Raw genomic sequence first — 14,970 nt, forward strand, 5'->3', positions numbered from 1 at the left:
AAATGTGTGAGAGAAGGGTGTGTGAGATAGAGGGAAGAGTGCGAGTGTGTGAGAGAGGGGAGAGAGTGAATGTGTGAGAGAAGGGAGAGCGTGAGAGAAGCGAGAGTGTGAGAGAGGGGAGAGTGCGAGTGTGTGGGAGAGGGGAGAGAGTGAATGTGTGAGAGAAGGGAGAGCGTGAGTGTGTGAGAGAAGGGAGAGTGTGAGAGAGGGAAGAGTGCGAGTGTGTGAGAGAGAAGGGAGAGAGTGAATGTGTGAGAGAAGGGAGAGCGTGAGTGTGTGAGAGAAGGGAGAGTGTGAGAGAGGGGAGAGTGCAAATGTGTGAGAGAGGGGATAGTTTGAGTGTGTGAGAGAGAGGGGAGAGATTAAATGTGTGAGAGAAGGGATTGTGTGAGATAGAGGGAAGAAGCGAGTGTGTGAGAGGGGTGAGAATGAATGTGTGAGAGAGAGAAGAGAGTGAATGTGTGAGAGAGAGAGGAGAGAGTGTGAGTGTGAGAGAGAGAGGGGAGAGAGTGAATGTGAGAGAGAAGGGAGAGCGTGAGTGTGTGAGAGAAGGGAGAGTGTGAGAGAGGGAAGAGTGCGAGTGTGTGAGAGAGAGGGGAGAGTGAATGTGTGAGAGAAGGGAGAGTGTGAGAGAGGGAGGGGAGAGAGTGAATATGTGAGAGGGGAGAGATTGAATGTGTGAGAGAAGGGAGAGCGTGAGTGTGTGAGAGAAGGGAGAGTGTGAGAGAGGGGAGAGTGCGAGTGTGAGAGAGAGGGGAGAGTTTGAGTGTGAGAGAGAGGGGAGAGATTGAATGTGTGAGAGAAGGGAGAGTGTGAGAGAGGGGAGAGTGCAAGTGTGTGAGAGAGGGTATAGTTTGAGTGTGTGAGAGGGGAGAGATTACATGTGTGAGAGAAGGGAGTGTGAGATAGAGGGAAGAGTGCGAGTGTGTGAGAGAGAGGGGAGAGAGTGAATGTGTGAGAGAAGGGAGAGTGTGAGAGAAGGAAGAGTGCGAGTGTGTGAGAGAGGGGAGAGTGAATGTGTGAGAGAAGGGGGAGTGTGAGAGAGAGGGGAGAGATTGAATGTGTGTGAGAGAGAGGAGTGTGAGTGTGTGAGAGAGAGAGGGGAGAGAGTGAATGTGAGAGAGAAGGGAGAGCGTGAGTGTGTGAGAGAAGGGAGAGTGTGAGAGAGGGGAGAGTGCGAGTGTGTGAGAGTGAGAGGGGAGAGAGTGAATGTGTGAGAGACGGGAGAGCGTGAGTGTGTGAGAGGGGGGAGAGTGAATGTGTGAGAGAGGGAAGAGCGCAAGTGTGTGAGAGAGGGGAGAGTGAATGTGTGAGAGAAGGGAGAGTGTGAGAGAGGGAGGGTAGAGAGTGAATGTGTGAGACAGGGGAGAGATTGAATCTGTGAGAGAAAGGGAGAGTGTGAGTGTGTGAGAGAAGGGAGAGTGTGAGAGAGGGAAGAGTGCGAGTGTGTGAGAGAGGGGAGAGAGTGAATGTGTGAGAGAGGGGAGAGCGTGAGTGTGTGAGAGAGAGGGGAGAGAGTGAATGTGTGAGAGAGGGAAGAGCGCAAGTGTGTGAGAGAGAGAGGGGAGAGTGAATGTGTGAGAGAAGGGAGAGTGTGAGAGAGGGAGGGTAGAGAGTGAATGTGTGAGAGAGGGGAGAGATTGAATCTGTGAGAGAAAGGGAGAGTGTGAGTGTGTGAGACAAGAGAGAGTGTGAGAGAGGGGAGAGCGTGAGTGTGTGAGAGAGGGGAGAGAGCGTGAGTGTGTGAGAGAGACGGGAGAGTGTGTGAGAGAGCGGAGAGCGTGTGAGTGAGAGAGGGGAGAGAGTGAATGTGTGAGAGAGGGGAGAGTGTGAGTGTGTGAGAGAGAGGGGAGAGATTGAATGTGTGAGAGAAGGCAGAGTGTGAGAGAGGGAAGTGTGCGAGTGTGTGAGAGAGGGGAGAGAGTGAATGTGTGAGAGAGGGGAGAGCGTGAGTGTGTGAGAGAAGGGAGAGTGTGAGAGAGGGGCAAGTGTGAGTGTGAGAGAGAGAGGGGAGAGAGTGAATGTATGTAAGGAGGGAGAGTGTGAGAGAGGGAAGAGTGCGAGTGTGTGAGAGAGAGAGGGGAGAGTGAATGTGTGAGAGAAGGGAGAGTGTGAGAGAGGGAGGGTAGAGAGTGAATGTGAGAGAGAGAGGGGAGAGATTGAATCTGTGAGAGAAAGGGAGAGTGTGAGTGTGTGAGAGAAGGGAGAGTGTGAGAGAGGGAAGAGTGCGAATGTGTGAGAGAGAGGGGGGAGAGTGAATGTGTGAGAGAAGGGAGAGTGTGAGAGAGGGAGGGGAGAGAGTGAATATGTGAGAGGGGAGAGATTGAATGTGTGAGAGAAGGGAGAGCGTGAGTGTGTGAGAGAAGGGAGAGTGTGAGAGAGGGGAGAGTGCGAGTGTGAGAGAGAGGGGAGAGTTTGAGTGTGAGAGAGAGGGGAGAGATTGAATGTGTGAGAGAAGGGAGAGTGTGAGAGAGGGGAGAGTGCAAGTGTGTGAGAGAGGGTATAGTTTGAGTGTGTGAGAGGGGAGAGATTACATGTGTGAGAGAAGGGAGTGTGAGATAGAGGGAAGAGTGCGAGTGTGTGAGAGAGAGGGGAGAGAGTGAATGTGTGAGAGAAGGGAGAGTGTGAGAGAAGGAAGAGTGCGAGTGTGTGAGAGAGGGGAGAGTGAATGTGTGAGAGAAGGGGGAGTGTGAGAGAGAGGGGAGAGATTGAATGTGTGTGAGAGAGAGGAGTGTGAGTGTGTGAGAGAGAGAGGGGAGAGAGTGAATGTGAGAGAGAAGGGAGAGCGTGAGTGTGTGAGAGAAGGGAGAGTGTGAGAGAGGGGAGAGTGCGAGTGTGTGAGAGTGAGAGGGGAGAGAGTGAATGTGTGAGAGACGGGAGAGCGTGAGTGTGTGAGAGAGAGGGGGGAGAGTGAATGTGTGAGAGAGGGAAGAGCGCAAGTGTGTGAGAGAGAGAGGGGAGAGTGAATGTGTGAGAGAAGGGAGAGTGTGAGAGAGGGAGGGTAGAGAGTGAATGTGTGAGACAGGGGAGAGATTGAATCTGTGAGAGAAAGGGAGAGTGTGAGTGTGTGAGAGAAGGGAGAGTGTGAGAGAGGGAAGAGTGCGAGTGTGTGAGAGAGGGGAGAGAGTGAATGTGTGAGAGAGGGGAGAGCGTGAGTGTGTGAGAGAGAGGGGAGAGAGTGAATGTGTGAGAGAGGGAAGAGCGCAAGTGTGTGAGAGAGAGAGGGGAGAGTGAATGTGTGAGAGAAGGGAGAGTGTGAGAGAGGGAGGGTAGAGAGTGAATGTGTGAGAGAGGGGAGAGATTGAATCTGTGAGAGAAAGGGAGAGTGTGAGTGTGTGAGACAAGAGAGAGTGTGAGAGAGGGGAGAGCGTGAGTGTGTGAGAGAGGGGAGAGAGCGTGAGTGTGTGAGAGAGACGGGAGAGTGTGTGAGAGAGCGGAGAGCGTGTGAGTGAGAGAGGGGAGAGAGTGAATGTGTGAGAGAGGGGAGAGTGTGAGTGTGTGAGAGAGAGGGGAGAGATTGAATGTGTGAGAGAAGGCAGAGTGTGAGAGAGGGAAGTGTGCGAGTGTGTGAGAGAGGGGAGAGAGTGAATGTGTGAGAGAGGGGAGAGCGTGAGTGTGTGAGAGAAGGGAGAGTGTGAGAGAGGGGCAAGTGTGAGTGTGAGAGAGAGAGGGGAGAGAGTGAATGTATGTAAGGAGGGAGAGTGTGAGAGAGGGAAGAGTGCGAGTGTGTGAGAGAGAGAGGGGAGAGTGAATGTGTGAGAGAAGGGAGAGTGTGAGAGAGGGAGGGTAGAGAGTGAATGTGAGAGAGGGGAGAGATTGAATCTGTGAGAGAAAGGGAGAGTGTGAGTGTGTGAGAGAAGGGAGAGTGTGAGAGAGGGAAGAGTGCGAATGTGTGAGAGAGAGGGGAGAGAGTGAATGTGTGAGAGAGGGGAGATTTTGAGTGCGTGAGAGAGAGGGGAGAGATTGAATGTGTGAGAAAAGGGAGAGTGTGAGAGAGGGAAGAGTGCGAGTGTGTGAGAGAGAGAGGGGAGAGAGTGAATGTGTGAGAGAGGAGAGAGCGTGAGTGTGTGAGAGAGGGGAGAGCATGAGTGTGTGAGAGAGGGGAGAGAGCGTGAGTGTGTGAGAGAGATGTGAGAGTGTGAGTGTGTGAGAGCGGAGAGCGTGTGAGTGTTGGAGAGAGGGGAGAGAGTGAATGTGTGAGAGAGGGGAGAGTGTGAGTGTGAGAGAGAGGCGAGAGATAGAATGTGTGAGAGAAGGGAGAGTGTGAGAGAGGGAAGAGTGCGAGTGTGTGAGAGAGAGGGGAGAGAGTGAATGTGTGAGAGAGGGGAGAGTGGGAGTGTGTGAGAGAGGGGAGAGTGGGAGTGTGTGAGAGAGGGGAGAGAGTGAATGTGTGAGAGGGGAGAGTGTGAATGTGTGAGAGGGGAGAGAGTGAATGTGTGAGAGAGGGGAGAGTTTGAGTGTGTGAGAGGGGAGAGAGTGAATGTGTGAGAGGGGAGAGTGTGAGTGTGTGAGCGAGGGGAGAGAGTGAATGTGTGAGAGATGGGAGAGTTTGAGTGTGTGAGAGAGAGGGGAGAGATTCAATGTGTGAGAGAAGGGAGAGTGTGAGAGAGGGAAGAGTGCGAGTGTGTGAGAGAGACAGGGGAGAGAGTGAATGTGTGAGAGAAGGGAGAGCGTGAGTGTGTGAGAGAAGGGAGAGTGTGAGAGAGGGGATAGTGCGAGTGTGTGAGAGAGAGGAGAGAGTGAATGTGTGAGAGAAGGGAGAGTGTGAGAGAGGGAAGAGTGCGAGTGTGTGAGAGAGGGGAGAGTGAATGTGTGAGAGAAGGGAGAGTGAGAGAGAGGGAGGGGAGAGAGTGAATGTGTGAGAGAGAGGGGAGAGATTGAATGTGTGAGAGAGATGGGAGAGTGTGAGTGTGTGAGAGGCGAGAGAGCCTGAGTGTGTGAGAGAGGGGAGAGAGTGAATGTGTGAGAGAGGGGAGAGTGTGAGTGTGTGAGAGGGGAGAGTGTGAGTGTGAGAGGGGAGAGAGTGAATGTGTGAGAGAGGGGAGAGTGTGAGTGTGTGAGAGAGTGAATGTGAGAGTGGGGAGAGTTTGAGTGTGTGAGAGAGGAGAGTGTGAGTGTCAGAGAGGGGAGAGAGCGTGAGTGTGTGAGAGAGGGGAGAGAGCGTGAGTGTGTGAGAGAGGGGAGAGAGTGTTAGTGTGTGAGAGAGGGGAGAGAGTGAATGTGTGAGAGAGGGGAGAGTGTGAGTGTGTGAGAGAGGGGAGAGTGTGAATGTGAGAGGGGAGAGAGTGAATGTGTGAGAGAGGGGAGAGAGTGAATGTGTGAGAGAGGGGAGAGAGTGAATGTGTGAGAGAGGGGAGAGAGTGAATGTGTGAGAGAGGGGAGAGAGTGAATGTGTGAGAGAGGGGAGAGTTTGAGTGTGTGAGTGAGAGGGGAGAGTGTGAATGTGTGAGAGAGGGGAGAGAGTGAATGTGTGAGAGAGGGGAGAGAGTGAATGTGTGAGAGAGAGGGGAGAGAGTGAATGTGTGAGAGAGGCGAGAGAGTGAATGTGTGAGAGAGGGAAGAGTGCGAGTGTGTGAGGGGACAGAGTGAATGTGTGAGATAGGGGAGAGCGTGAGTGTGTGAGAGAGGGGAGAGTGTGAATGTGAGAGGGGAGTGAATGTGTGAGAGAGAGGAGAGAGTGAATGTGTGAGAGAGGGGAGAGAGTGAATGTGTGAGAGAGGGGAGAGAGTGAATGTGTGAGAGAGGGGAGAGAGTGAATGTGTGAGAGAGGGGAGAGTTTGAGTGTGTGAGTGAGAGGGGAGAGTGTGAATGTGTGAGAGAGGGGAGAGAGTGAATGTGTGAGAGAGGGGAGAGAGTGAATGTGTGAGAGAGAGAGAGGGGAGAGAGTGAATGTGTGAGAGAGGCGAGAGAGTGAATGTGTGAGAGAGGGAAGAGTGCGAGTGTGTGAGGGGACAGAGTGAATGTGTGAGATAGGGGAGAGCGTGAGTGTGTGAGAGAGGGGAGAGTGTGAATGTGAGAGGGGAGAGAGTGAATGTGTGAGAGAGAGAGTGAATGTGTGAGAGAGTGAATGTGTGAGAGAGGGGAGAGAGTGAATGTGTGAGAGAGGGGAGAGAGTGAATGTGTGAGAGAGGAGAGAGTTTGAGTGTGTGAGTGAGAGGGGAGAGTGTGAATGTGTGAGAGAGGGGAGAGAGTGAATGTGTGAGAGAGGGGAGAGAGTGAATGTGTGAGAGAGAGAGAGGGGAGAGAGTGAATGTGTGAGAGAGGCGAGAGTGAATGTGTGAGAGAGGGAAGAGTGCGAGTGTGTGAGGGGAGAGAGTGAATGTGTGAGATAGGGGAGAGCGTGAGTGTGTGAGAGAGTGTGAGAGAGAGGAGAGAGTGTGAGAGAGAGGAGAGAGTGAATGTGAGAGGGGAGTGAGTGAGTGTGTGAGAGAGGGAGGATTGTGAGTGTGAGAGAGGGAAGAGTGCGAGTGTGAGAAAGGGAGGATTGTGAGTGTGAGAGAGGGAAGAGTGCGAGTGTGAGAGAGAGGGGCCAAAGTGAGTGTGTGAGAGAGGGAAGAGTGTGAGAGAGCGTGAGTGTGTGTGTGTCCCCGACAGGAACGTCATGCACTCCTGATGTCGCTGTGCGACATTTCACATTCCAAAGTGCCAGCCACACTCACCCAGCACGGTGTTGAAGTTTACCTTTGGTTTATAATATGGTCTGGATCACCCTCTAGTGGACATATCTTGAAAGGACAGTATGTTCGGGTTACAATTTAATTCATTGCCTTCTCATAAACAAAATAATCGACGTTGACAATGGTGATAGACAATAATCCTCGAAAAGATGTTGATAGCTGTTTACAGTAGAATTAAATACAAGGGCATTCAACAGTATCATTGAATTAATGATGGAATCATTGAGGCACGATTATTTGGACAAAGGCGCTAGTTGAATCCAACTGAGGCTTTATTGCTATCAGGTGTGTGGCCTCCAACAGCAGCTGGCGAAATAGCTGCTGGCTGGAGGACACGCATATTTATACCCCGCCTCCTGGGCGGAGCCAGCAGGCAGCACTACCGGCGAACCTGTAGTACAGGTCCTACCGTACATCACCTAATACAGGTGCAACAGTGGTTTACCTCATTCACCCCTGTTAAAAATTGAGTCCGGCGGGGGTGGTGGAGGACTATATACAACAATGAGTTAATATTTACAAGATTTGAGCAAACAAATGTCCTTTGATGTCCTGTGGACTGGTCGGAGGTTGAGCCGGTCCGGGGCCTTGATGTTCCTCTGGGAGCGACGCAGTGGTGTCGGCGATGTTGGTGCTGATCTGGTCGATGGTGACTCCGGGAGTGTGCCAAAATCCTCTTCATTGGCGGTTGTGGGCAGGGTGTAGCCATCTGGGATGGCCACGTCCCGATTACAAAATGGACACTTGCCAAGAATGCAGGGAAAATTGGACAATGCTAAGAAACAAGCAGGTGCAAGCTCTGTCTGTTGATTAGACCCTTAAGCTCTCAGACAGGACAGAAACTACCAAACAATCTACATACTAATGAGCCATCTCCAGGGACAAAAGGGAAACATTTAGATCCACAATGTTAGGACGGACTCCCCGGTGCCAGAAGCTAAGACAAAGCAGACTGACAGTCACCAGGACACGCCCAGCGATCAGGGAACATAGAAAATACAGCACAGAACAGGCCCTTCGGCCCACGATGTTGTGCCGAACCTTTGTCCTAGATTAATCATAGATTATCATTGAATTTACAGTGCAGAAGGAGGCCATTCGGCCCTTTGAGTCTGCACCGGCTCTTGGAAAGAGCACCCTACCCAAACTCAACACCTCCGCCCAACACCAAGGGCAATTTGGACATTAAGGGCAATTTATCATTGGCCAATTCACCTAACCCACACATCTTTGGACTGTGGGAGGAAACCGGAGCACCCGGAGGAAACCCACGCACACACGGGGAGGATGTGCAGACTCCGCACAGTCAGCGACCCAAGCCGGAATCGAACCTGGGATCCTGGAGCTGTGAAGCAATTGTGCTATCCACAATGCTACCGTGCTGCCCTTAAGAACAAATAAATCTACACTATATCATTTTACCGTAATCCATGTACCTATCCAATAGCTGCTTGAAGGTCCCTAATGTTTCCGACTCAACTATTTAGAGATGTGGATCAGAAATTGGCTAGCTGAAAGAAGACAGAGGGTGGTGGTTGATGGGAAATGTTCAGAATGGAGTACAGTCACAAGTGGAGTACCACAAGGATCTGTTCTGGGGCCGTTGCTGTTTGTCATTTTTATCAATGACCTAGAGGAAGGCGCAGAAGGGTGGGTGAGTAAATTTGCAGACGATACTAAAGTCGGTGGTGTTGTCGATAGTGTGGAAGGATGTAGCAGGTTACAGAGGGATATAGATAAGCTGCAGAGCTGGGCTGAGAGGTGGCAAATGGAGTTTAATGTAGAGAAGTGTGAGGTGATTCACTTTGGAAGGAATAACAGGAATGCGGAATATTTGGCAAATGGTAAAGTTCTTGAAAGTGTGGATGAGCAGAGGGATCTAGGTGTCCATGTACATAGATCCCTGAAAGTTGCCACCCAGGTTGATAGGGTTGTGAAGAAGGCCTATGGAGTATTGGCCTTTATTGGTAGAGGGATTGAGTTCCGGAGTCGGGAGGTCATGTTGCAGCTGTACAGAACTCTGGTACGGCCGCATTTGGAGTATTGCGTACAGTTCTGGTCACCGCATTATAGGAAGGACGTGGAGGCTTTGGAGCGGGTGCAGAGGAGATTTACCAGGATGTTGCCTGGTATGGAGGGAAAATCTTATGAGGAAAGGCTGATGGACTTGAGGTTGTTTTCGTTGGAGAGAAGAAGGTTAAGAGGAGACTTAATAGAGGCATACAAAATGATCAGGGGGTTGGATAGGGTGGACAGTGAGAGCCTTCTCCCGCGGATGGATATGGCTGGCACGAGGGGACATAACTTTAAACTGAGGGGTAATAGATGTAGGACAGAGGTCAGGGGTAGGTTCTTTACGCAAAGAGTAGTGAGGCCGTGGAATGCCCTACCTGCTACAGTAGTGAACTCGCCAACATTGAGGGCATTTAAAAGTTTATTGGATAAACATATGGATGATAATGGCATAGTGTAGGTTAGATGGCTTTTGTTTCGGTGCAACATCGTGGGCCGAAGGGCCTGTACTGCGCTGTATTGTTCTATGTTCTATGTTCTATGTAACTACTTCCACAGGCAGTGCATTCCATGCCCCCACTACTCTCTGGGTAAAGAACCTACCTCTGATATCCCTCCTATATCTTCCACCTTTCACCTTAAATTTATGTCCCCTTGTAATGGTTTGTTCCACCCGGGGAAAAAGTCTCTGACTGTCTACTCTATCTATTCCCCTGATCATCTTATAAACCTCTATCAAGTCGCCCCTCATCCTTCTCCGTTCTAATGAGAAAAGGCCTAGCACCCTCAACCTTTCCTCGTAAGACCTACTCTCCATTCCAGGCAACATCCTGGTAAATCTTCTTTGCACCTTTTCCAAAGCTTCCACATCCTTCCTAAAATGAAGCGACCAGAACTGTACAGTACTCCAAATGTGGCCTTACCAAAGTTTTGTACAGCTGCATCATCACCTCACGGCTCTTAAATTCAATCCCTCTGTTAATGAACGCGAGCACATCATAGGCCTTCTTCACAACTCTATCCACTTGAGTGGCAACTTTCAAAGATGTATGAACATAGACCCCAAGATCTCTCTGCTCCTCCACATTGCCAAGAACTCTACCGTTAACCCTGTATTCCGCATTCATATTTGTCCTTCCAAAATGGACAACCTCACACTTTTCAGGGTTAAACTCCATCTGCCACTTCTCAGCCCAGCTCTGCATCCTATCTATGTCTCTTTGCAGCCGACAACAGCCCTCCTTACTATCCACAACTCCACCAATCTTCGTATCGTCTGCAAATTTACTGACCCACCCTTCAACTCCCTCATCCAAGTCATTAATGAAAATCACAAACAGCAGAGGACCCAGAACTGATCCCTGCGGTACGCCACTGGTAACTGGGATCCAGGCTGAATATTTGCCATCCACCACCACTCTCTGACTTCTATCGGTTAGCCAGTTCGTTATCCAACTGGCCAAATTTCCCACTATCCCATGCCTCCTTACTTTCTGCATAAGCCTACCATGGGGAACTTTATCAAATGCCTTACTAAAATCCATGTACACTACATCCACTGCTTTACCTTCATCCACATGCTTGGTCACCTCCTCAAAGAATTCAATAAGATTTGTAAGGCAAGACCTACCCCTCACAAATCCGTGCTGACTATCCCTAATCAAGCAGTGTCTTTCCAGATGCTCAGAAATCCTATCCTTCAGTACCCTTTCCATTACTTTGCCTACCACCGAAGTAAGACTAACTGGCCTATAATTCCCAGGGTTATCCCTAGTTCCTTTTTTGAACAGGGGCACGACATTCGCCACTCTCCAATCCCCTGGTACCACCCCTGTTGACAGTGAGGACGAAAAGATCATTGCCAACGGCTCTGCAATTTCATCTCTTGCTTCCCATAGAATCCTTGGATATATCCCGTCAGGCCCGGGGGACTTGTCTATCCTCAAGTTTTTCAAAATGCCCAACACATCTTCCTTCCTAACAAGTATTTCCTCGAGCTTACCAATCTGTTTCACACTGTCCTCTCCAACAATATCGCCCCTCTCATTTGTAAATACAGAAGAAAAGTACTCGTTCAAGACCTCTCCTATCTCTTCAGACTCAATACACAATCTCCCGCTACTACCCTTGATCGGACCTACCCTCACTCTAGTCATTCTCATATTTCTCACATATGTGTAAAAGGCCTTGGGGTTTTCCTTGATCCTACCCGCCAAAGATTGTTCATGCCCTCTCTTAGCTCTCCTAATCACTTTCTTCAATTCCCTCCTGGCTATCTTGTATCCCTCCAATGCCCTGTCTGAACCTTGTTTCCTCAGCCTTACATAAGTCACCTTTTTCCTCTTAACAAGACATTCAACCTCTCTTGTCAACCATGGTTCCCTCACTCGACCATCTCTTCCCTGCCTGACAGGGACATACATATCAAGGACACGTAGCACCTGTTCCTTGAACAAGTTCCACATTTCACTTGTGTCCTTCCCTGCCAGCCTATGTTCCCAACTTATGCACTTCAATTCTTGTCTGACAACATCGTATTTACCCTTCCCCCAATTGTAAACCTTGCCCTGTTGCACGTACCTATCCCTCTCCATTACTAAAGTGAAAGTCACAGAATTGTGGTCACTATCTCCAAAATGCTCCCCTCTATTGGAGGAAAATCGATACCGATGCTTGGGAAAGACCCAATTAGTTGAGGCCAAGTTCAAGGCAGGCCCAAAAGCGCGCGAAGCCCTTTTTAGTATAAAAGGTATCCCCCAAGGGAGAACTGCCCTCCTTTGGCTCTCACCGAAGAGAGACCAGCCTAGCAGCTACAGCAGACCAAGTATGTCCCAAGTCAACGCACGCTACGAGATAGACGCTCCTAGTTGCCATCCTGTAAACAGCTCAACCCAGCAGCCTCAGAACCGAGCAACGGCCATTGTTCCTCTGACTGAGTGGGCACCCGAAGCTAAGTATAGGCTTTAGTAATAGTGGTAGTTTAGTCTGTAGAGTTTATGCATGAGTAGATTTGACGGTGTGTAAATAAATGAACATTGCTTTTGAACTTACTAACTGGTGTATCGAGTCATTGATCAGTATTCGGTTCTGAACCTTGTGGCGGTGTCGAAAGATACCTGGCGACTCTTGAGCAAACGTGATTAAACAGAGCCAAATTAAGAGCCAACCAAAAGTTAGCAACATTTACTGGTGACTCCACTGGGACACTACTTAGAAGTGGCCTAACCACTCCGAGAGAACCCAAAATTTGAATTGAGAGTCCAATTGGGAACAGAAAAACCACAAGCGTCAAATCAGTACTGATCAAGCCTCTGAGATTTGGAAATGTGTTAATGCATGCGTACTAACAGGGATATAAGGTAAACCTGAGAGATTCTGTTGCGTAAAACTGTCGGGAGCTTTGTAGGCCGGAAAATAGCGTAAGCCGTACCTGTGTTTACATCACCACTTTATCACCCCCTGTTCCAAATTCAGTAGAGAACCCAGAGATAGAGAGAATGGCAATGAAGGCAATGGAACACCTTATGAACCCCCAGGAATTCGAGGTCGCAGCGACCAGCAGTAGAGTAGGACAGTGTCCCGTTTGGGAAGAAGAGATCAGGAAATATCCCAAAGGGAAAGGATGGCCCCTTTGGAGTGAATTCTGTGATAATGAGGAAACAGGACCCGGGAGTATAGGACATATTTGGTGGGAGAACCTGTCAGAGATCCACAAGAAGAGCTTAGGGAAAGCTCGCAAGCCGATGGCAATCGTGTCCTGTTTGGCACAATTGTGAGGCACAGAGGAGGTCGTTAGGACGCTCCGTAGAGAGATAGAGGAGAGAGACAGAACCAGTGAGGTAGACGTGAGTGAGGTAGAGAAAGAGAATCGAGATTTAAAAGAGCAGTTTCATAGAATTTACAGTGCAGAAGGAGACCACCCGGCCCATCGAGTCTGCACCGGCTCTTGGAAAGAGCACCCTACCCAAGGTCAACACCTCCACCCTATCCCCACAACCCAGCAACCCCACCCAACACTAAGGGCAATTTTGGACACTAAGGGCAATTTATCACGGCCAATCCACCTAACCTGCACATCTTTGGACTGTGGGAGGAAACCGGAGCACCCGGAGGAAACCCACGCACACACGGGGAGGACGTGCAGACTCCGCACAGACAGTGACTCAAGCCGGAATTGAACCTGGGACCCTGGAGCTGTGAAGCAATTGTGCAGCAAGGGACAGAGAGGTGGATGATGCCAAGCAGTCACATCAGTCTTGTCTCGCGCATTTGAACAGTTTTCAGACGCAATACGATAAGACCGACCAGGACAGGCAACGTGCGGTCTTGGTAAGACAAGAAACAGAACAGCAAGTTGAGAAATTACAGAAACAGTGCAATGATTTAAAAGCAGCCCTACGAGCACTCCACACTTCCACGACGGAATAAAGGCAGAGCTCAGTAGACCACGCAAAATGCCGGAAGCAAATTGCAGAATTGCAATCTCTGCTGTCCGTGCAAAATGGATTTCAAAGTACATCCGGACCCCAATTAGATCAAGAAAACGGCCCCGATTGGCAGGAATTGAACGCGACTGCCCATAGATACGTACATGGGACATGTACGCAGGAAAAACCCCAGAAAAGGAAAGCGCCCCAACCCCCAACCGAACAGGCAGAACACACCTCCATGAACCCTGTAACCACACACCGCAGGGCCGCAGGAGGAGAAGCAGACTTCATTTACACAACCCCGTTAACCGTGACCCAATTACGGGACGCGTGTGGAAAAATTACACCGTTCCTCCCCACTTCAGACCCCCACCAATTTTTCGCGAACGTCAAACAACAGGCAACTATGTATGACCTGGACGAAAAAGAGCAAGTGAAGCTCACAGTTTTAAGCCTCCACCCTTCAGTCGTAGCAGCCCTATCCGACCCACAGAATGTAGGAAGAGCCACACTCCAAGAGATGCACACAGCGATCCTTGATGCAATCGGTTTTAACAGAGGAGACCCCATAGAAGGCCTAAATAAGTGTAGGCAAAAGAAGACAGAGCACCCCACAGCGTTTGCTGGACATTTGTGGATTCACTTTACTGCAGTTTTTGGAGAGTTAGCCCGCGCCCATTTGTCCCCAGATAATATGGCCAAATGGACCTGAATTCTAGTCCCCCACGCCACAGAAGCAGGACGAAAAGCTTGCGCAAATTATGACCCCTCAGATGAGGTCCACAATGAAAAATGGGTTTTGAAGAGATTGTCCTGCGCTTGGGAACAATCAATTGCAGGCAAAACTGCATTTACAACGCCCGATGAAGAGCAGGTAGAAATGAACCCAGTTAAAGCACACCAGAACCCCGCATGGGTAAATGAGGGCAGGAACCGCCAACCCCAGCCAAAACCTCAAGAATGTTATCATTGTGGACAGCTCGGACACTTTGCACAAGAGTGCAATGCGCCCCAGAAGCAGCAGAGAAACCAACAGACAGGCACCCTAAACAAGAATAGGGCAAAGCCAATCCATAGCGTTAGCGCCCGTTCAGAGAATGCAGACATGAACGGCACCGACTGATGGTGTTCGGGCTCCCCAACTTGGGTCTGCGACACCCTTTGGGACAAGTCCGGTAGACCGGTAGTAGCAGGTAAAGTAAGGGGACAACCCATAGAATTTCTTTGGGATACAGGAGGGTCCCGCACCACACTCAATTCCTCCACGATGTTTCAGCGACACAAGTGGCCCACAACAGACACCATCACACTCAGCGGCTTTACAGGCCATTTACAACAGGAACACATCACAGCCCCTATTGCAATACAAATAGGGAACATCGCAACCAAGCACCCCGTAGTTTTAGTTGATCTGCCCCAGACAGCAGAACATATCCTTGGGATCAATTTCATGCGCTCCCATAACCTTTCTTTTGATCCAGTTAACAAGTGTGTTTGGAAAATGGCAAAGGCAGCACGAGCCCCCGCCATGCTCACAGTAGGAGAATACGTAAATAGGATTAGCTCAGTAGGAGACTTCTGGTTCGACCCTCGAGCCATTAGTGCAGACAAACAGGTTAGGGCAATCCTGCAGGAACACAAAGCAGCATTTGCACAGCACAAGCACGACTGTGGCAAATTGGCTGGCTTTGTGAACATTACAGGTCCCGACCCTAAACCCCAGAAGCAGTACGGATTTCCCCAGGAAGCAGAGGGAGAAATCCCCAAAGTAATAGAGAGTTTGTTGGATCAAGGCGTACTCAGATCAGTAGCCTCCACAAACAACGCACCGATTTGGTCCGTCAGGAAAC

The sequence above is a fragment of the Scyliorhinus torazame genome, chromosome 22 (assembly GCF_047496885.1).
Source record: "Scyliorhinus torazame isolate Kashiwa2021f chromosome 22, sScyTor2.1, whole genome shotgun sequence".
NCBI classification, from domain to species: Eukaryota; Metazoa; Chordata; class Chondrichthyes; order Carcharhiniformes; family Scyliorhinidae; genus Scyliorhinus; species Scyliorhinus torazame.